The sequence below is a fragment of the Podarcis gaigeae genome (genome assembly GCF_964106915.1).
Source record: "Podarcis gaigeae genome assembly, chromosome: 18".
Lineage (NCBI taxonomy): Eukaryota > Metazoa > Chordata > Lepidosauria > Squamata > Lacertidae > Podarcis > Podarcis gaigeae.
In genome coordinates, this window is record NC_139696.1 from 11,010,201 (window position 1) to 11,033,969 (window position 23,769).

Sequence of the window (23,769 nt, forward strand, 5' to 3'; positions counted from 1 at the left end):
TTTTATAAAATATATTAAAGTAATTTATGACTCATCTATCTCTAGAGATCATGTGGACGGCATTATATCTGCCACCTTTCCACTGGCTAGGCAGGGATGCCCACTTTTACCTTTGTTTTTCAATTTTTGTTTACAACCCCTAGCTTGCGCTATTAGACAACATTATGACGATGAGGATGAGGATGATGATGGTGAGTATAATACCCCCGCGCATTTGACTGGGTTGCCCCAGCCACTCTGGGCGTCTTCCAACATATATAAAAACATTACACATTAACAGGTATTGCACATTAAAAGGTGAAATGTGAGACTGACGGAGCAGTTCATATTGATGCAGTTTAATATAAATTGGTTTTATTTGCAAATGTTATTCATTCGTTCATTTCCAAGCCTCAGACTAGTATTCCTGCTTTTGTTGCAAACAATGGAAAGCTTTTGGTAAAAAATCAGGGAATTCCATTAACTAGTCCAAATCAGACCAGTATTTACCTACTAGTGCCAATTAGGTAAATAAGAGATTATTCCTTCACTTAAGGAATATCAATTCTGTGTTTGCTCTGAGTCTTTAGAAATTGACAGATCGGCGTCATTAAACTTTACCTTATAGGAAAGGATGCACACACTCAAAATGAATATTATTCCCACATCTATATTCTGAGAGGACTGCCATCTTTTATATCTGGAACGTATTTCCAAAAGATAAACTCCCTATTTAGGAAATGTCTTTGGGGCCTAACAACCCTCAGAATATCTGTGCAGAAAATGAGGACTCTCCAATTTTCCAGGGACAGTCCCAAATTTACAGAAGGTGTCCCGGTTTCTTATTTGATCCTGGAATATCTCGCTTTTCCTTAGGACATTCCTATTTTCTTCAGAGAAATGTTGGAGAGTGCGGAGTTATCCATCCCCCAAGGCATCTGAAGTGTAGGGATGTTTTTTTTATTTCTATTTCTATTTCATACAATTCTTAAAACGTTTTTAAAAAATGTTTATTGTTTTATTATTTTTTTATATATGCTGGAAGCCGCCCAGAGTGGCTGGGGCAACCTAGTCAGGTGGGTGGGGTATAAACAGCAAAATTATGGGATAGGATGTCCCTTTTTCCATCAGATAACATTTTGGAGGGTATGGAAAAGGCAGTTGCAAATTAAAGAAGCGGGTTGGGCTAGATGACCCTCAAGGTCCCTTCCAACTGTATGATTCCAAGTTTTTCATGCCTGTTCGTTGCAATGGGTCTACTCTGAGTAGGGACTTTGTTGGCTGCAACCCTTTGTGCCTCCCCCTCTTCTCCACCCCAGGCCTCTCCACTTTGCAGGGATGACTCAGAGAGCCTGTGACTCACATTCTCTCTCTCTCTCACACACCCACACACCCACACCCACACACCCCTGGTTGCCTAGCAACGGCATAGCAGCTGGATCCTTGACCAAACTCTCTTTGAACTTCTAAGCCTCTCTCTTTTGTCCCTGCCGCTCTTTTGCTCGTCCCTTCAAGTTAAGCAAACAAGTGCCCAGCCTTGCACAACTCCTGCAGTGAAGGGCCTCGAGCTACATTGCAGAGGATAGCCAGGATACAGCCCTCTGGACGACCCTGGACTACAAATCCCATTGTCCCTGCCCTATAGCCACACTGGCTGATGGGAGTCGGAGTCCAACAAAATCGGGAAGGCCACAAGTTCCCCATCCAATCGGATTAAACCCATTCTCAGTCGGTAGAGCATGAAACTCTTCATTTCAGGGTCGTGGGTTCGAGTTCCATGTGGGACAAAAGATCCCTGCATTGCAGTGGGTTGGGCTAGATGTCCTTTAGGATCCATTCCAGCTCTACTGTTATGTATTCAGTGGTCTGTGTTTGCCTGAACTAAGGATTCTGAGCTTCTGTGTTCTGATTCAATACATGATATCCAATCACAGAACATGTCAGGATTTGGGCCTCTGCCATTGGCCCTTAAACTCTGAGTCACGATTCGCAGCTTGGATGTTTAGGCAGCCAATCACGTTGGGAGTGGGAGTGGCCCAGGCCTTCTGAAATGTATATAAGCGGTTGCTTTGCCCCTGTTGTACAGTTCTGTTCCGCCTTCACTGGTTCTGATTTAAAAGAGAGGTAGAGCTGGGTATCATCTGCATACTGATGAACACCCAGCCCAAACCTCCTGATGATCTCTCCCAGCGGCTGCATGTAAATGTTGAAAAGCATGGGGGAGAGGACAGAACGCTGAGGCACCCCACAAGTGAGAGCCCAGGGGTCTGAACACTCATCCCCCACCACCACTTTCTGAACACGGCCCAGGAGGAAGGAGCGGAACCACTGTAGGACAGTGCCCCCAGCTCCCAGCCCCTCAAGACGGTCCACAAGGATGTTATGGTCGATGGTATCAAACGCCGCTGAGAGATCCAGCAGAACTAGGAAACAGCTCTCACCTTTGTCCCTAGCCCGCCGGAGATCATCAACCAGTGCGACCAAGGCAGTTTCAGTCCCATGATGAGGCCTGAATCCCGACTGGGCCCCGATGTTGCAGGTGGTTCCGCTAAATTGTGAACCACCTGAAAAAGTCTCCTGCTGCTGTTTTCTGCAGATGCAATAGAGGCGGTGAAGAAAGTCTTCTTCGCCGTCGCTATCGCCACTTGGTAGGCTCGACGTTGAGCTCTAACCTGTGTCCGGTCAGATTCGGAATGAGTTATCCGCCACCGGCGCTCTAGCCGTCTCAACGATTGTTTCATTGCCCTCAGATCCGTGGAAAACCACGGGGCTCTCCGGGCTCCATGCAATCGGAGAGGGTGCTTCGGAGCCAAACAGTCAATAGCCCTGGTTAACTCCACATTCCAGCGGGCCACCAGGGAATCGGCTGAAAGGCCATCAACATGGGATAAAGCATCCCCTACCACTCTCTGGAAACCATTTGGATCCATTAAGTGGCGGGGCGGACCATCCGAATTGGTCCCACCTCCCTGCAGAGGGGATGGGTGGCAGAGAAGTCCAGTTGCACCAGGAAGTGATCTGACCATGGTACTTCTTTCGTTTCGCTTTTACTTAGTGTCAGATCACCAACATCCATAGAGGTAAACACCAGGTCTAAGGCATGTCCATGACTATGAGTTGGGCCAGACTTATTCAGGGACAGCCCCATGGAGGCCATGCTTTCCACGAAGTCCCGAGCTGCCCCTTGTAAGGTCGTGTCAGCATGGATGTTAAAATCCCCTAGGACAACCAAGCTAGGTGTCTCCAGGAGAACATCTGCCACGACCTGAAGCAGCTTGGGCAGGGAATCCTTGGTGCAGCGGGGAGGTCGGTACACCAAAAGGAATCCTGTACTGCCCCTATTGCCCAACTTCCAGAACATGCACTCGGAAAATTGGGTCTTCCCAATAGGACGCCTGGTGCAAACTAATGACTTCCTAAAAATCACTGCAACCCCCCCTCCCCGCCCACATGACCTGGGTTGCTGTGCGTAAGAGAAACCTGGTGGACAAGCAGCGGCAAGGACAGGCCCATCTGCTTCATCCAACCAAGTCTCTGTTACACATGCCAGGTCAAGTCCTCCATCCATGATCAAGTCATGGATGGCAGTGGTCTTATGAATCATTGACCTGGCATTGCACAGCAACACATTCAGGTCATGTGGGTATCCCTTGCTGATTCTAGTATCCATCCGGTCAGGACCAGACCCGGAGGCAGGGATAGTCCTCAGACAACGACTAAACCTGCCTCCTCTGTAATGACATGGTCTGGTCTTAGCGTAACTCCTCCTCCTACCCGTGATCACTGAGATCGGTTGTCCCAGTGCATTCCCCCCCTGTGGAACATGCCCCAGCCATTTTGTGGGCTGGGACCTACTCCCCAGCAGCCCTGACCCCTCCCCTTAAGAACAACTAATAAACCTTAAAAAAAAAAACAAATAAAACAATACAAACAAAAAACAATGAAAATTACAAAAAAATACAATCAAAACAAATTCCCAGGCCCAATAAACATCCATCCCACCCCCACCCCCACATACAAAAAATTCAAAATAAAAATTTTAAAACATTTTAAAAGCACTCTGCACCCCTCCAGCAGTAACAGCAACTGTCTTAGTGAGGCCCGTCAGGCCCTGCCCTGGGCCAGGTGGTAAGTGGCAGGAAGGTTCTTGCTGTTAACACTGGCTCTTGCCACTGATAAATATGCTTTTTGTCGGGGGGGCTGGGGGCTGGGATGGATATACAGCAAATGCCTGAGCCAAAAATCTACCCATATTTGAAAATCAATAAAGTTGTGGCCATTTCTAATCCAGATCATTGTCTGCTTGAGTTTATTAATCACGTTTTACATTTAGCCACTGCGGGCGGCACTGCGACTGGGCCCACAATAAACAAGCAAGCAAACAAATTTTGTGGTGAGTTCCCCCACCTTCTTTTTTTTAAAAAGCACTGATTATTGTTGTTGTTTTGGAAAAGGGAACATAGACCCCTAAAAAAACCACCTGTGGAATTTTGCCACCGCTCAGCAGAAAGTGGGGAGGGGGACAACTTTTGCAACACTATTTTCAGGGAACGAAAGTGAGTGATGTAACACCAGTTTTAATCTCCTGAGATCAGCAGAGGGATGTCCCTGCGATGAAGAAACATTCTTTCTCTGCCCCTTAGTAGAGATTATAATCTATATTTTTGGAGTCCGTGTGTTTAGAGTAGAACAGAGTGTGGGGAGGAAAATGCAGATCTACGTGCAGAAACAGCCACACAGCTCCCCAAGGAAAGGAAGGCCTTTAAAAACCATCGTTTTATTTGACTGGGAATTCCTGATTGTAGTAGGGTAACACCTGAGCATCGGAAGATTCAGATCAGCCAAAGGAAAGTACTCCTTCCCACAGCACACACAAAAAATATTTAATAAAAACTAATTTTTAAAAAGGAGGTTTGTTGTGGTTTGCTCAAAGGAGCTCCTCTGTTTATATATCTCGGCATTGTTTCAACCGCTCTGTTTCCAAAACACCAAAGATGTCACAGATACCGTGAGGCTTCGCTACCCGACAAGTTGGCAGAGTAACACCAACTGGGAAACCCGTTTCTAATTGCCTTTTATGCTATGGGTTTCCTCGCCTTTCCCCACCTCCGTCCCAACGGCCGAAATGCACAGGTGAGTGAAACAGGTGAGCTGACTCATCCAGCCCCATCGCTCCATCCAGCTCATTGGGTTATTTATTCATTTATACATTTTCCAGTTTTCTGCTTGTACGTCATACATTTCCATTACCGATGGTTACTCTACGGCAGGGCTCAGCAAACATTTTCAGCTGTCCACTGTCCCTCAGACCTTGTCGGGGGCTGGACTATATTTTTTTTTGGGGGGGGGGGAGAACTATTTCCTATGCCCCACAAATAACCCAGAGATGCATTATAAATAAAAGCACACATTCTACTCATGTAAAAACACCAGGCAGGCCCCACAAATAGCCCAGATGCATTTTAATTAAAGAGCACATTCTACTCATGTAAAAACATGCTGATTCCCGAACCATCCGCGGGCCGGATTTAGAAGACGATTGGGCCGAATCCGGCCCGCGGGTCTTAGTTTGCCTACCCATGCTCTATGGACTTCCCAAGCCACCTGCAAATCACGCTATTTCCTCCCATCAATTCCTTTGTTATTATTAGCTGTTGCTCATATAATTATTCCTACTTGTAGGTTAATTTTGGTGCCATATCTCTTTAAATACTCTCCCCAAAAAATTTTCTCGCTCATCTCTTAGCTGCTTCTCATCCTGATTCCTTATTTCTGCTGTCATATTTGCTAGATTTGCGTCTTCTATCTGTTTATTCAGCCATTGTTCTTTGGTTGGAATTTCACTTTCTTTCCATATTCTGGCATATACCTCCCTGGCAGCTGCTGTTGCATAAAGAAATAGACTGAGTGCTTTCTTTGAAACTGCATCATCTATTATACCCTGGAAGAAGGCGTCATTTTTTGAAAAAAGAAACATAGATTTAAACGTCTTTTTTAAAAATTAAAATTAGAGCTCGAATTAGAGGTGGTTTCTCCAATCCGATCCTAAGAGATATTCATAATTCTCCTTGGAAAACCGCAATTAATCTCAAATTCCGCTCTCTTCTCAACTTGAACCGCAAAACTGTTTTTAACTTAGAGTGTATTAGCCCGGCGGCCCTACCTCCAATCAAAAAGAAGCTACACCAACTTGACTTCTCTAACACAGCTTCCCAAGCAAGAGGGCCGTGTTCAGGCTTAGCCCTAGCTATTCCACCCCCTGAAGGGATCCCTCTATACTGCTTTACAATTCCTTCGGAGGCTAAGCGAAGGGCCTTTACCTGTGCCCGTCTCAACTGTTTTCCTACAGCAGTTCTGTCGGGTCGTTACTCCAGAGTTCCCATCGCAAATAGAACATGCACCTGCAATGACACGGCTCTGGAGACTCTGGAACATGTAATGCTCTTCTGTCCCAACTGGACAGATGAAAGATCTCGGTTTCTAACTCCTCTTGTGAACAAGCTTCATCTCCCAATCCAGCCTTGGATAGTGTCCCTTCTTCTGCAGGATTCTGACCTTTGGATTACCGAGATGACAGCTAACTTCCTGTTTAGTGTGATGAAGAGGAAAGCGGCACCAGCTTCTTCTTTAATACCCCAGATGTAGTCGATACGCCGCACAATCGAACCTGTTTTTGTATTCTCTGTCACTCGATGTTTTAAATCCCTTGTTACTTTTGTTATCCTCATTTTTTCAAAGTATTCGCCCAGGACGACATCCACTTTTATCTCCCCACCCCCATTTTATGTTGTTATTTCTATATATATTATGCTATGGCCACATGGCTAATGCAATAAAATCGAAATCATTATAATCATCAATGTCTTTTTTAATTCCACATAGATCATCTCCCAATAATCTTTGGCCTATTTACATGACCATCCAATGTGGTCATTGTTATTGGCAACAAACTTTTAAGTACAGCAGAAGCAGCTGGGAAGGGAGAAGAGGAAATAGTTTTCTAATTTTTATATGTGAAGACCACAGTGGGGTTTGAAGTGTAGGAAAACAGCAATATATATTAAGAAACGAAAGAAGGGAATGTGTACTAAAGGTATAAATATGGATGATTGTCAGAGACGCTGAAGGAAGTCCAAAACAGTCATGATTTGTTGTATTTGGGATAAAATGTATAACTGAATGAAAACTAATAAAATTTATATATATATATAAAAGAAACATGTTTGAGAGGGTGAAATTAGATAAGGAAACTTAGAGTAGTCCAGCTTCCTGCAGCGCAGGAATCTCAGCTAAAGCATTCGTGACCGAGGGTATAGGCAAAGCTGTCAACTTTTCCCTTTTCTTGCGAGGAATCCTATTCGGAATATGGGAATTTCCCTTTTTAAAAAGGGAAACGTTGACAGCTATGGGTATAGATGCTGGAGGGAGCCTTAAAACGCAACTGTACAGTGGTACCTCAGGTTACATACGCTTCAGGTTACAGACCTGAATAGTGCTTCAGGTTAAGAACTTTGCTTCAGGATGAGAACAGAAATCAGGCTCCGGCGGCGCGGCAGCAGCAGGTGGCCCCATTAGCTAATGTGGTGCTTCAGGTTAAGAACAGTTTCAGGTTAAGAACGGACCTCCAGAACGAATTAAGTATTTAACCCGAGGTACCACTGTATATATCCATGATGGAGGGTATGGAGTTATCTGACCCTCGACCCATCTGACCCTCGACCCTGTATAGTGAAGGGCTTTTTAATGTTTAACGTTTTGTTATGTTTTTATATATGTTGGGAGCCACCCAACATATATAAAATTAATAATAAATAATTTAATTATAATAAATAATATAAATAATAAATGATTAATAATTAATAATTGAATATGGGACGCAGGTGGCACTGTGGGTTAAACCACAGAGCCTAGGACCTGCTGATCAGAAGGTTGGCGGTTCGAATCCCCGCGACGGGGTGAGCTCCCGTTGCTCAGTCCCTGCTCCTGCCAACCTAGCAGTTTGAAAGCACGTCAAAGCGCAAGTAGATAAATAGGTACCGCTCCGGCGGGAAGGTAAACAGCGTTTCCGTGTGCTGCTTTGGTTGCCAGAAGCGGCTTAGTCCTGCTGGCCACATGACCCGGAAGCTGTACGCCGGCTCCCTCGGCCAATAAAGTGAGATGAGCGCCGCAACCCCAGAGTCGGCCACAACTGGACCTAACGGTCAGGGGTCCCTTTACGTTTACCTAATAATTGAATAGGACATCCCTGTTTTCATCAGAGAAATGTGGGAGGGTCTGGGTTGGACAGCAATGCCAGGGATTCTTTCGCTGCGGTTCCTGCATTGCAGGGGGTTGGACTAGATGACCCTGGGGGCTCCCTTCCAACTCTACCATTCTATGATCCTATTAGATGTGATGCAAAACCTAAATACCAGAAGACCCTCAGATTGTAGCCAAGTAAATCCTGCTCAGAGCATGTCCACTGAGTTAGCCCAGTCCCTGGGCTTCATTGGGTCTACTCGGAGTAGGACATAAGCGGGCATGCCGAAACTCTCCTGTATGATGAACAGGTTAAGGGTTGCAATCAGACTAGATCCTACTCAGAGCAGACCTATTGGAACTAATGCATCTAAGTCAGCAATGCCAATGGGTCTACTCCGAGGGTGGCTGACATTGGCTACACCCCTATGGTCGCAGACTGCCGGTTGTTTGAATCCACACTCTTGCAGGAACATTTTTTAAAGCCTAGCCCAGAGACCTGTGGTTACCAGAAGACTAACAAATCGGTGTGTTTATTGTGTTCTTTTCAGTTCTGCTTCATTACACGTGGAGGATTTATAACATTCCAGAAGGCACTTGATTTATTTGCGAATTGCATTTCCTTATCTGATGGGCTCTTTGCCAGCGGATGGACTGAGGAAATGGAGCTGGGGTAGAATTGATCAGATCTGGGTATCAAGGGTAGTATCGTTGAGTGTAATGAGTTTCGAAATTCAACCCAGGACCCTCTCTGACCACTGCCCCTTAGTCTTGGAAATAAAAAATGCAGCAAAGGGACAGTATAGGTGGAGGATGAACGAACATTTATTCGAAATTGAAGAGGTGATAGAAAAGGCTAAAAGTACTTTGAAAAATTATTTTGATTTAAATTTGAATAGAGACACCCCCATAGATACAGTTTGGGACGCCGGGAAGGCGGTCCTAAGGGGTTTTTTAATACAACAAAATAGTTATAGAAGGAAATTAAGGGAACAAAAGAAAGAAGATATCCTTACACAGTTAAGAGACTGTGAGAGGAAATTGATTACAAACCCGGGAGACGAAGAGATCATTCAAACTTCTAAAGTGTTGCAGTCACAATATTCAGCCTTATTAAACCAAGAGGTAGAATGGAGAATTAAATTTATGAGGCAGAAATATTTTGAGTCGGCAAATAAAATGGGAAAGTTACTTGCGTGGCAGCTAAGAAAAAGGAACAAACAAAAGGTGATTAATAAACTTACAACGGAGGATAATACGACGGAAGACCCAGATGAGAAAGAAAAAAGGTTTATCCAATTCTTTGAGAAGCTGTATGAAAAAGGAGAGGAAGATAGTATAGAAATAGAATGCTACCTGGACCAATGCGGAGGGAAATATCTAGCAGAAGAGGATAGCGTACAACTGAATAAGAATATTACAATAGATGAGGTGAAAGAGGCTATTAAGAGGATGAAGCCCGGAAAGGCTCTGGGGCCGGACGGTCTGTCCTCGAAGTATTATAAAACGTTAGGGGAATACCTAGCGCCGGTGCTTACGGACGTCATTAATAACATTCTCCAAGGGGGGAGGATCCCTGATTCTTGGAAGGAGGCATATATTACTTTAATACCAAAAACGGAAAAGGAATAAACAGATATAAGGAACTATAGGCCAATTTCATTGCTTAATTGTGATTATAAGATTTTTGCAGATATCATGGCAAATAGACTCAAGAAGCACCTAAAGAAATACATCCATAAAGACCAAGCGGGATTCCTCCCTAATAGACAGCTGAAAGATAACGTCCGTCACATATTAAATATTATAGAATACCTGGATATGAGGACAGACATTCCGGCAGCCTTGATGTTTATTGATGCCGAGAAGGCCTTCGATAATGTCTCTTGGGAATTTTTATTACAATGTTTGAAAGTGGCAGGAATAGAAGGTCCTTATATGGAAGGCATCAAGGCCATATACTCAAGGCAACGGGCCAGGTTGATCATTAATAATAATCTGTCCAAGCCCTTTATGATTATGAAGGGGACAAGACAGGGGTGCCCACTGTCACCCCTGTTATTTATTATGGTTTTGGAGGTAGTCGCAAATAAAATAAGGGAAACATCAAATGTAAGGGGGATAAAAATCGGGGAAAAGGAATATAAGCTTAAGGCGTATGCCGATGACCTGGTCTTGTCTCTAGAGAATCCTGTGGACAGTGCCAACAGTGCAGTAGAACTTTTAGAGGATTTTGGAAAATTGTCAGGATTTAAACTAAATAGGAAAAAAACTAAAATCTTAACAAAGAATTTGGACGAACATGCAAAAATCGGGTTGGAGCAAAGGACTGGAATCAAGGTTGTGAATAGGGTAAAATATTTAGGAATTTGGCTATCGCCGAAAAATATAAACCTTGTGGAAGATAATTATAACAAGGTATGGCAAGAAATTAAGAAGGATTTAGATACCTGGCATAGACTGAAACTATCATGGACAGGAAGGATGGCTGCGATTAAGATGTGTATTCTTCCAAGACTGCTATTCTTATTTCAGAATATTCCAGTAATCAAAGGTACCACCTGTTTTAAGAACTGGCAAAAAATCCCGGCCAAGTTTATATGGCAGGGGAAAAGGGCCAGAGTTAAGTTTAAATACCTTACGGACTCTAGAGAGAGAGGTGGTTTCGCAGTCCCGAATATAAAGCTTTATTATGAGGCAGCCTGCCTATGTTGGATAAAGGACTGGGCCACTCTAAAGAACACAGACTTGTTAGATCTAGAGGGCTATAACATCAGGTTTGGATGGCATGCCTATCTGTGGCAGGAGAAAGGGAAGATCCATAGGGGCTTCTCCAACCATATCATTAGAGGCCCGTTACTTGAAGTTTGGAATAGAAATAAAAATCTGATTGAAAAAGGTACACCTTGGTGGCTCTCCCCGGTTGATATTGTCAAAATTAAAAAAGTAAATATGATAGGTGAAAGGTGGACGTATGAAGACCTGCTAGTTAAAACAGAAGAGGGGTGGAAGGTCAGGCCATATGAGGAGATGAAAGATAAAATTAAGGAATGGTTGCTCTTTCACCAAATTAACGCATTGTGGGGTGAACACAAAAAACTAGGGATGAGCGAAAAAAAATTGAGATATCAAGTGGAAATCCTAGAAAGTAATAATAAACTCCTCTCCAAAATGTATAAACAATTACTGGAATGGGACACCAAAGAGGAAGTGGTGAAAGGAGTGATGGTTAAATGGGATAGAGATCTTGGGCACAAGGTGGAATATAATAAATGGCAGATGCTTTGGAAGAAGGGCACGAAGTTCACGGCTTGTGCAACTCTCCGAGAAAATTTAGAAAAAATGATGTATCGCTGGTACCTGACCCCGGCAAAGCTGGGGAAGATGTACAGGAATGCGGACAATATATGTTGGAGATGTAGAGACAAGGTAGGGACCTTCTTTCATGTTTGGTGGACCTGTGATGGGGTGAAGAGATTCTGGGGACAAATCTATGAGGAGATGAAAAAGATTTTGAAGTATAATTTCCCTAAAATACCTGAGGCATTTCTTTTGGGTATGATTGGTGAGGAGATAAAAAATGTAGACCAAACCTTTTTTCAATATGCCACGGCGGCGGCAAGGATTTTAATAGCACAGAAGTGGAAATCACCCGACATACCTTCGATCAGAGATTGGCAAGCGAAATTGTTTCAATATATAGAATTAGCAAGTTTAACACAAAGAATTAGGCACCATAGCACTGCAAAACTAAAAAGTGAGTGGATTAAATTTCTAAACTATATTGAGATTAATTTGGGAATTAACAATCTAACAGTAGACGGTAATTAACACTTACGATGTTTAGAGTCATTGTTAGAACAACTGCAGAAACTGTATAAGATTATGTAACCCAAAACTGAGATGGATGGAGGTCTCTTTTTTTTGTTTTTCTCTTCTTTTTTCTTTCCTTTTTTGTATTCTTTATCTGACTGTTTTCGTTTTTGTATTTGTATTTCTATCTATTGGTATGTATGCTTTTTTAAAATTTGTTTAATAAAATTTGTTTAAAAAAAAAAGAAGACTAACAAATCGGTGTGTTTATTGTGTTCTTTTCAGTTCTGCTTCATTACACGTGGAGGATTTATAACATTCTGGAAGGCACTTGATTTATTTGCGAATTGCATTTCCTTATCTGATGGGCTCTTTGCCAGCGGATGGACTGAGGAAATGGAGGTCTGAAGGGCTCTCTCCCTGGGCAGTCTCGGACCTGTCTGCAAAATGGGAACATTAACACCACCCACCCACCCACCCACCCACCCACAAAAACACGCAAAAACAAACGAACCATTCAACATTTTGCCCTTCCAGGAAGGTGGAAGGGTTGCAGCTCAGTAGCAGGACCCTTGCTGGCATTCAGAAGGTCCCAGGTTCAAGGCTTCCCTGCCTGATACTCTGCACAGCCACCGCCAACCGGCCACTATGGAGCTAGATGGGGCAATTGGTCCAACTCAGTATCAAACAGCTTCATTTAGTCCTTACAATCATGAGGTCTGGAAACTTGGTTTTGTTTATGGTTTAGAGGTAAAACGCCTGCTTTGCATGCAGAAGGTCCTAGGTATTCTCAGGGGCATCTCCAGGCAGGGGTGGTGGGGGTGGGGAAAGACTCTGCCAGAAACCCCGTAGAGAGCTGCTGCCAGCCAGAGCAGACAGTGCTGGGCTAAATGGATCAGTCCACTGGCTCTGTCCAATGGTCCCACACTGATATGGAAGGGCAAAATTGATCAAACACCGTGGCACAAATACTTAGGTTTGGGTGGGATTCCAAGGAACCTTTGCTGTTTGTACTGCAAATGGACAAGTGCCTGAGGGAAGACTGTAACAACCTTTTGCAGACTTGAAACAAACATTATTCCAATGAGAGGATCCAATTCACTCCCCAGTCTCCTGCTTTCAGGTCCAAAGATGCAATTCCGCAGGCTGAATTCTGCAGAAGGGAAAGCTGCAAAATCTGGGTGTTCATTGACCCAAGAGGAGCTAACTTCTTCCCTTCCCACCTTTATTATTTTCTCCAGAGAGAACATGTTGTCCAATTCATTCCCCATTCTCCTGCTTTCAGAATTCTGCAAGAGGGAATTCTGCAAAATCTGGCTGTTTGTTGATCCAAGAGGATCAGATGTTTTCCTTGCCTTCCTGCAGGATTTTCTCCAGGGAAACATATCAAGGGCAGATTTCAGAACCAGGAGTCTAACAGATGCTATTTTCAACATCTCCCACTGTTGCCTTTCTTTCCCCATGACAAAGACCCCACTGCAAACTCTCCAACACATCCCCCTGAAACGAGTTTGTGCCACATGGGACACCCAGTTGACAAACTGCTAAGCTCCCTGTCTTGGGTGCCTTCAGAAAGAAGTCAGAATCTTAGAACTGTAGAGTTGAAAGGGACCCTGGGGGCCATCTAGTCCAACCCCCTTGCAATGCAGGAATATGCAGCTGTCCCTTACAGGGATCGAACCTGCAACCTTGGCGTTATTAGCACCACACTCTAACCAACGGAGTCCTCCAAGACTTCTGTGTCCCCTTAGCATTTCTGCACCTCTTCTGCAGTGTTGTGCGGGTTGCCTCGATGGTTGCAACCAAAGAATTAGCCATTTGGGGAAGGGTAGGAGGCGTGGAGATAAACCCTACCTGGTGCTGCCCACAGATGGTAGGAAACCATCAAGATGATAAATATATTCCTGAGGAAATGCTGGACTGAGTGGCGTCTCCAGTCCATCTTCCAAGGCCTTGGAGATCAGCTGTCCCCCACGTCTGCCCTTGCAAGCCTTCCCAGTACGGTGGACACGTCTAATGCCAGGGACGGCGGATCTATGAGCTTAAGAGGCTGCCACACCCTCAGCAAAGGCATCAATCAATGGCAGAACCCAACCCTTACCTGAAAAAAGGAGCGATTTCATAACATTGTAAGACAGCTCAACCGTATCTCAAGACATCGGACCCAACGGGCCAGGTCTCATTAAACAGCCAGCCTCAGCAAATATTATTTTTGCGGTTAATGAGGGGAGTGGGGAGGAACGAAAAAATCACAGGGAGAGAGACCTGGGGTTTCCAGCCTAATTAAGGCACTCAGTCAACAGCGGATGCCCCACACCTGTTGGGGGGGACAAAGGCTGGTTTTTGGGACCGTGTTGTGAGGGGCGCTACGCATTTTTCAATTAAAGCCACCCCCTCGGTGCTGCATAGCTGTATCCGGCCTTGTTTGTGAAAGTTGTTTCGCAAGAAGATTCTCAGTTTTGGAGGACTTCTGGGGCAAGGTGAAGTTTTCATCCGGTGCCATTTCGTGCAGATTTCCATCTCCTTGGATGCCTGGTTCCACTCAGATTTCCAGTTCCGTGAGAATTTCCTGTCGATCAGGGATTTTGTATGTACGCGGGGAAGGGTTTGCATTGGTGGCTGTTGGTTTTCTCCTACTTATGAGAGGACAAGAGGCCGGAATCAGGGGAAACTCCTCTCCAAAGTTGCAGGTTTTTTGTTGGCAAACAAAGAAAGTGGGCAGGATTCGAAAGAGACGCAACCTTCTTATTTATGCCATGTGTCAAAACCAAAACAAATCATTATTCGCCAGGTGTGACGGATTGTAAGAATGTTTTTTTTTCTTGAAATCTTCGGTGTTTGGGGTTCTTTTGTCCATCCTGAAGGTGTAAACAAACTCAGGGTTTGTCGCCAATTAAGATCTTCTCAGGGTAAAAAGGTACAGGAATCCCTGACCGTTAGGTCCAGTCGCAGACGACTCTGGGGTTGCGCGCTCATCTCGCCAAGGGAGCTGGCGTTTGTCCGCAGAGAGCTTCTGGGTCATGTGGCCAGCAGGACTAAGCCACTTCTGGCAAAATTAAAGAGACCCAAAGCAGTGGGTCTCTTTCAGTGGGTCTGCTGTGAGTATGGCTACCATTGGATAAAACCCTCTACTTCTTCAATGGGTCGTACCCACAGGGATTCAAGTATAAGAGATCAGCTGTAGTGACTGCCAGTAGTGAATATTCATCATTATAGCAAACAAGTTTTGAGGGAGAGGTTTGTGTGATGCAGCTCCTTTTCCAAATAATATGAGAACCAAAGCACAGCCATCGTCAGAAATCTGTCGGCCGTTGGAAACAGCGTTTGGGTGGTAATCACTTCAACGTCTTGGAAAACCCAACAAATTCAGCGGCCAGTTGCTCACTGGGACAAAATGGTTTGAGCATATTGCACTGATCCTGGCTCGACTGCAGTGGCTGCCAATCAGTTTCTGGGCCCAATTCAGAGTGCTGGTTTCGACCTATAAAGCCATGGGTAGGCAAACTAAGGCCCGGGGCCCAGATCCGGCCCAATCACCTTCTAAATCCGGCCCGTGGACAGTGTGGGAATCAGCGTGTTTTTACATGAGTAGAATGTGTGCCTTTATTTAAAATGCACCTCTGGGTTATTTGTGGGGCCTGCCTGGTGTTTTTACATGAGCAGAATGTGCGCTTTTATTTAAAATGCATCTCTGGGTTATTCGTGGGGCATAGGAATTCATTCATTCCCCCCCCCCAAAAAAAAAGAAATATAGTCTGGCCTCCCACAAGGTCTGCAGGACAGTGGACCAGCCCCCTGCTGAAAAAGCTTGCTGACTCCTGTATAAAGTCTTAAATGGCTCAGGACTGCAATACCTGAAGGATTCTGTTACAACATTAAAACATAGCATTAAAAGCAACTTATAAAAATAAGATGGGTGCTGAAAACACATACCTCAAGTGCCAAACGTCAGGGGAAAGAGGTCTTCAGCGTTCTCCAGAAGCTGTATAAGTGAAGGTGCTAGGCGGACCTCTGGGGGGAGGAAGTTCTGCAGTTGAGGGCCCACTACAGAGAAGGCCTCCTCCTGGGGCAGCTTAGCCCCCAACCCAAGTCTCTGAGGATGGATGGAGGAGGAGATACTAGGAGGTCCCCTTTGCTGATCTCTGCACCTGAGAGGGTCTGGGGGAAAGAAGGTCTCCTTTCAGGTATTTCATTCACCATTATCTATCTTCTTCACTGAGAACCAAACCCGATAAGATTCCACAGACAGCTTGGACAGATGCAGCTTGAAAACCAGCTTAATAATAATAATAATAATAATAATAATAATAATAATAATTTTATAATGAAATGATTTTAGAATGTTTTGTCATTTTACTGTTGTTAGCTGCTCTGAGCCCGGCTTCGGCTGGGGAGGGCTAGATATAAATATTATTATTATTATTATTATTATTATTATTATTATTATTATACAGTACAGGGCTGACTTCAGGTGTCTTCTAAAAGTTGTGCAGTTCTTTATCTCCTTGACATCTGATGGAAGGACATTCCACAGGGAGGGCGCCACCACCGAGAAGGCCCTCTGCCTGGTTCCCTGTAGCCTCACTTCTCGCAGGGAGGGAACTGCCAGAAGACCTTCTACGCTGGACCTCAGTGTCCGGGCAGAACGATGGGGGTGGAGACGCTCCTCCAGGTATACTGGGCTTAAAAGGTGAGCACCAACACTTCGAATTGTGCTTGGAAACGGACTGGGAGCCAGTGAAGACCCTTTAGGACTGGAGTTATATGTTCCTGGCAGCTGCTCCCAGTCACCAGTCTGACTGTCTCATCCTGGGTCAGTTGCAGTTTCCAAGTCACCTTCCAAGGTAGCCCCACGGAGAGCGCATTGCAGTAGTCCAAGCGGGAGATAACCAGAGCATGAACCACTCTGGCGAGACAAGGAGCAGGCAGGAAGGGTCTCAGATAGAGCTGGTAGGCAGCCGCCCTGGATGCAGAACTGACCTGCACCTCTGTGGACAGCAGTGAGTCCAAAATGACCCCCAGGCTGCACACCTGGTCCTTTAGGGTCATAGTGACCAGGGAGTCCCTCATACCTGCTTGGATCTGTTTGCAGGGTGGGCAAAAATGAAGAGAAAAAGCATTTCAGAAATGCTTGCCACTTGCCCAGAGAGAGCTGGCAGGGCCCAGGCGGGGTTTCCCCATCAGCTGTGCCAAACCCCTATTGCGCAGCTGGTTGCATCTTATGGCGCCATTGTGTGTTATCTTAATTCACGGCCGCCTGATCCAGGAATCTTTCCAGTTAGAACTGCGCTCAGGACGTCATGGTTTCAATGCAAAATAAAAATAAAACACCCTGGCAAGATTTTTAAAAAAAACAACACAAAAAAAAATACATAACAAAAACAAGAACTAAAAGAAACCAATAACTCGCTTGGTTGTTAAACAAAACAAAGGAACTCATTGGGGAGCCCCCAGGCAGGAGCTGAGCACAACAGAAGCAAATGTCCCCACTTATGATTCCCAGCAAATTGGCATTCCGAGGAATTTACCTCCTCCAAAAATGAAGGGGGGACATAGTCCTTGCAGTTTCCTCCTGTGGTTTCCCTGATCTAAGAATCATAACAGTCTCCAACAGTGGCCAATATAATGAGGAATAAATATCTAAAGGATCTTTCCTTTCCATTTCTTCCCTTCCGTTTCCTTCCTTCCTTCCTTCCTTTCTTCCTTCCTCCCTCCCCCTCCTCCTCCTCCTTCTTCTCCTCCTCTCTCTCTCTCCCTCCATCAGGAAGCCAAGATGTACAACACCTGCTTTCATGTCCCTACCCAGCCACCAGCAGGTAAACAACTAAATGAATCCTCCATATATAGGAGCAGCCTATCTCTGAATTCTCAACATTGCAGGCCAAGAAGAAGGGAAGGGTTTAAAACTGGAAGACTGGCCTTTGGAGATCCAGTTTGGGCTGAGCTTATGCCCGCTGACTTTCTAAACTCCTGGTCCCAACTCTAAGTTGTTGTTAAGGAGCATGGGATTTATTTATGGCTGAGTTTGTAACATAACTTGGAGAGTCAATGCTGGCTTTCCAAATTCATGGGAAGCAACCAAATTCTTCTGGGGTTGTTAACAGGAACTGGAAATTCAGGAATAGTGACAAAGCCGACAGTGGCTGGAGATATAGGGCTTGTGAAATATAATGAGTTCTCTCATAACACTGGAACTCGCAGACCTTCATCAAAGTTGGATGCAGGATGATTCAGGACAAAGAAGAGAAAGTAGTGAATCAGTGGACCATGGAACTCACTGCCACAGGAATCAGCGTTGGCCACCAACGTGGATGGCTTTGAAAACCAAATTCTGGTAGGAGAGGGCTGCTGGTGTTCTGCCTCCACCAACAGGGGCAGATATGCCTCTTAATCCCAGTGGCTGCGAATTGCAAGTGCCGTTGTTGCATTCAGGTCCTGCTTGGGGGCTTTTCAAGGGGGTCTCTGGCTGGCCCCTGCAAGGACAGGTTGCTGGGCTAGGTGGTGGGCCCACTTGGACCTGATCCAGCAGCCGGTCTCGTCTGACGTCTATACGTTTCTTCACACCTCCAGCAAGGAAGTGCTGTGTCCCGGACCGCTGTGTCGACGCAACAACAAAAATAGCCACCCATTGTCTGCCAAGCCACCCCATCAATCACACCTTGGGGAGCTGGGGGGGGGGGATTGGCAATGAAATTGGCAAGGGGGAGATCTGGGCTCTGTTGGCGGTACAGTCACCTGATCCCCATATCTCACCTGTGGTGCAAAAAAGGAAACAGCTGAATTCTTCTGAATGCTAACGCACATGGGAGCTTGGTTCCAGCTGGAACCAGGCAGAAGGGTGTATGGGGCCTGCATGTGTGCTTAACCCTTTCCCTGCCACCCAAGTCCCCCCCCCCAACCCCTCCATAGGGGACACCAAAGCTGGAAATGGGGTCAGCTGCAGGAGGAGGACAAGGGAAGGAGGTCACAGCTGGAAAACAGCAAGTGAAAAATATAATTGCAGACCCTTCAAGTGTCCTTATTTTCCAGGGACATTCCTGAATTTACAGAAGCCGTCCCAGTTTCTGATTTGATCCCACAATGTCCTGCTTTTCCTTTGTTGTTGTTGTTGTTCAGTTGTTGAGTCGTGTCCAACTCTGGACCAGAGCATGCCAGGCACTCCTGTCTTCCACTGCCTCCCGCAGTTTGGTCAAACATGCTGGTAGCTTCCAGAACACTGTCCAACCATCTCGTCCTCTGTCGTCCCCTTCTCCTTGTGCCCTCCATCTTTCCCAACATCAGGGTCTTTTCCAGGGAGTCTTCTCTTCTCATGAGGTGGCCAAAGTCTTGGAGCCTCAGCTTCAGGATCTGTCCTTCCAGTGAGCACTCAGGGCTGATTTCCTTCAGAATAGAGAGGTTGGATCTTCTTGCAGTCCATGGGACTCTCAAGAGTCTCCTCCAGCACCAGAATTCAAAAGCATCAATTATTCGGCGATCAGCCTTCTTTATGGTCCAGCTCTCACTTCCATACATCACTACTGGGAAAACCATGGCTTTTAGTATACGGACCTTTGTTGGCAAGGTGATGTCTCTGCTTTTTAAGATGCTGTTCAGGTTTGTCATTGCTATTCTCCCAAGAAGCAGGCGTCTTTTAATTTCGTGACTGCTGTTGCTATCTGCAGTGATCATGGAAGCCAAGAAAGTAAAATCTCTCACTGCCTCCATTTCTTCCCCTTCTATTTGCAATGAGGGGATGAGACCAGTGGCCATGATCTTCGTTTTTTTGATGTTGAGCTTCAGACCATATTTTGCACTCTCCTCTTTCACCCTCAATAAAAGGTTATTTAATTCCTCCTCACTTTCTGCCATCAAGGTTGTGTCATCTGCATATCTGAGGTTGCTGATATTTCTTCCGGCAATCTTAATTCCGGCTAGGGATTCATCCAGTCCAACCTTTTGCATGCTTTTCCTTAGGATGCCCCTATTTTCATCAGAGAAATGTTGAAGGGTATGGAGTCATGTGACACCCCCCCCCCCAGCCAAGGAGATAAGTAACTATGCAACCTTTAGAAGACATCTGACTATATAGTTTTATTCTGTTTTTCTATATTTTGGAAGCCCCCCAGAGTGACTGGGACAATCCAGTCAGATGGGCGGGGTATAAATAATAAAATTATTGCTGTTGTTATAATAATGGAATAGGAGGTCCCTATTTTGATCAGGGAAATGCTGAAGAGTGTGTAACTGGCGGAAAGGGGGAAAGCAGTGGTTGGGACACCCGCTGGGAAGGTGAAAAGCCCCCATAGAGCATAGCTGTCAACTTACAGATTTGAAAATAAGGGACCAGCAGCCAAAATAAAGGACCTGCAGCCTCACCTGTTCCAGGCACTCCAGTCTTCCTGTCCCCCTGCAGTCTGGTCAAACTCATGCTGGGTAGCTTCGAGAACACTGTCCAACCAACTTTGTAACCAGAGGTTCAACTGAATAGAATCTGAATCACATGCACCACAAGGCCTATGCAGCCTCAACTTAAGATGGCTCCCCGGCCTGGCTTTGCACTGCAAGGTTTGCAGCAGCACGTGCAACAAAATGGCATCCAGCATTCAAAAACCCCCTCAGCTTGCATTAACTAGCCACACACAAGGCATGCAAGCTCCACCCCCCAGTCATTCTTAGACTTCTTATTGGGTGAGCAACACAACCAAGCAACACAGTTGGAGCCTCCCTCCTCCCTGGCCAGCAGGGAGGGAGGGAGGAGCTGCTTCCTTTGAAATTTAAGGGACATCATTTAAGGGACTTCCATCAATAAGGGACAGCAGCGGGACATGGCGCTGGAATAAGGGACTGTCCCTTCAAATAAGGGACACTTGACAGCTATGCCATAGAGAGGGTGGGGGTGGAGGGTGAAGTCTCAGAAACATGGCACCATTTTCACCCTTACAACAGGCTTGTAAAGTCAGGCTGTGTTGTCCTCCCCCCCTGCCCAGGCGGGAAAGAGTGCACTCACAGAAGGGCTAAATCAAATGAAATCATGGGCAGGATTTGAAGTTTGAGCAGTGGGAAGATAACGATAATATATGAAATGGAGGAGCTATATTAGCTGAAATGTGTGGTGTTATGCAGAATGTGAAAATGATGGGCCTATTAGCAGTGTGGAAGGAAGAGTGAGAAGTCAAATTCCTAGAGGAATGTATAACAGATCTGAAATGTTATATTAATTGGTTGAAGTTATGAAAATTTAATAAAAATCTTAAGTAAAAATAAAAGTAATAAGAGAGATTCATAGGATTTTCTGTTGTAATAATAATAATAATAATAATAATAATAATAATAATAATTTATTTATACCCCACCCATCTGGCTGAGTTTCCCCAGCCACTCTGGGCGGCTCCCAATCGAGTGTTAAAAACAATACAGCATTAAATATTAAAAACTTCCCTAAACAGGGCTGCCTTCAGATGTCTTTTAAAGACAGGATAGCTGCTTATTTCCTTCACATTGGAATCTTCCTGTACATCATGAATCTCCACCCCCAGGGGTACACAAATTCAATTTCTGTTTCCCACCCCACAATCTTAAGTTTTGCTCTTCCCATTTCATAGAATCATAGAGTTGGAAGAGACTACAAGGGCCATCGAGTCCAAAGTGTTCTTCATACCCTTTGACGTTCTGAAAAGCCATCGCGAACATTGACTTCTCCTAATAGACACCTTTATACAAATAATACGTGCAAATCATGTGCATGAAAAAATGTGCGTGCAATAAAGTGTACGATAAAATGCTAGTGTAAATGACAGACCTATTGGAGGGAAATGGCTTTGCCGAGGTGCATTAGTAGTCAAGAGAGCTGAAATCACAAACCCCATGTCACAACAAATGTGTTATCTTGCAACAAACACACAGAGAGATGGGGTGGCACAGTGGTTAGAGTGCCGGATGAGGACCTGGGAGACTTGGGTTCAAATCCCCACCAAGCCAGGAAGCTTGATGGGGGTGACTTTGGGGTCCCTGCCTCTCTCAGCCTGCTCTCCCTCGCAGGGTTGTTGTAGGGGCTAAATGCAGAAGAACTTTGTTTGCCACCCTGAGCTCCTCGGCAGCTGCTCAGGGAGCCTTTAACGGCCCGATTCTGTGAAGTCCCACATAAATCGCTGGTGTTCAGGGTTGGGGTCAGGCTTCCAAGGTGAAACTACGGAGCCGGCGGGGTGGGGTAGGGGAACTGGGGTGTGGAAAATGACCAGAATGCATAACCTAAATATTTCCCGCAGTGCCAACAAGGGACAACACTGCCTTTGTTCTGGCAAGAGAAACACCCATAATCTTTCTATGCCCTGTCAGAACGCTTGACGAAAGGCAGCCCCGGGTTTTACTCTGACGCCAGAGAAATTCTCCCCCCCCCCTTAAACCTGACCGACCGTGAGGTCAGAAGTAATATAATGTGCCCAGGAAGGTTCATTTTGTGCAGGAGGAGAACATATGTTGGTAGGGCATGAGGTAACTAGTATCAAGGTTGTGGGTTTGAGCCCCACGCCGGATGAAAGATTCCTCTTGCCTTGCAGAGGGTTGAGTAAATCGTTTCCTGTGCCGGAAGAAGCTCAAGAAACCAGCCTGGGAAGAAACCACAGCATTGTTTCAAACACTGACCACCCGCAGGCCTCTTCTCCCTGACCCCTTGCATCCTGCGTCTCCAGGGGTTCCTTGCAACATTTCCGCCCCGCAGTGGCGTAGTGTGGGGGGTGCAGGAGGGGCCGGCCGCACCGGGCGCAACATCTGGGGGTGGCGCTCGCACTCGCAGCTCTCTGCCCCTACCTGGCTCACTCACTCTCCACGGGTTAGGGGGTGCAAATTACTTGCCTTGCCCCGGGTGCTGACAACCCACGCTATGCCACTGCCGCCCCGGGCTCTGCTCCAAGGTGGCCCTGCCAGGGTGCTGCATGGCAAGGTCCCAATCCCCACAAGGTTGAATAAGACACTTGTATTTTAGGTTAATGAGCTAAAAAAAGGCCACAACTTCATAGGTTACAGATTGTGAGCGGTATTGGTTTAGGCATTGGACCTAACTGACTATATCTGACTCCCGCCCATCTTTAAAGAGTTAACCACCAGTAGATTGGAATAAAAAAAAATAAAGTCTTATATATATAATAATATATATTCTGACCAAACTGCGGGAGGCAGTGGAAGACAGGAGTGCCTGGTGTGCTCTGGTCCAGGGGGTCACAAAGAGTCGGACACGACTCAACAACAACAACATATATAATAAATGTTCATAAATGTACCAAGCAAACACGTACATAAATATATAAAGATATAAACCACATGTCTGAAGCAGCACAGGAAAACAGCCATGAAGCCATTTTGACTCCCAAACTGACCAAATGTTTTCTCTGCAAGGTCAAAGGAAATGGAAAAGCCTCCCCATTGTCTTTTCCTTTACAAATCCTGTCTTAAGAGTATGTCTGTGTATGAATAGGGTGAGCCTGTGACCTGGCTCAGGAAATAAGTATTTATCATTACAAAAGACTGGCCAGGTTCCCCAGGGTATCCAATCAAGTGAGCATTAACAGGTAACCTGCCAGACAGGAGGTAAACAACGCACTCAGATTTCTGTTGTAGACCGCCTCTTCTGTGATGTAGGTATGATGTGTCTGGGGGGTGGTCTTACGTTGCACCCCGTCTGTGATGTATGTATGGAGGGGTGGTCTTGAGCTCCAGGGAAGGCAATTATAAATGTCTATATAAGGGTGGGCACACCTTTGTTCT

General features: G+C 45.5%; 1 protein-coding gene across 1 annotated transcript in view; it reads left to right on the top strand.

The window, feature by feature from the left end:
- Window positions 1–23,769, top strand: part of LOC310835821 (uncharacterized protein) — a 192,433-nt gene that overhangs the window by 148,941 nt on the left and 19,723 nt on the right. The gene's annotated exons all lie outside the window — the stretch shown is intronic.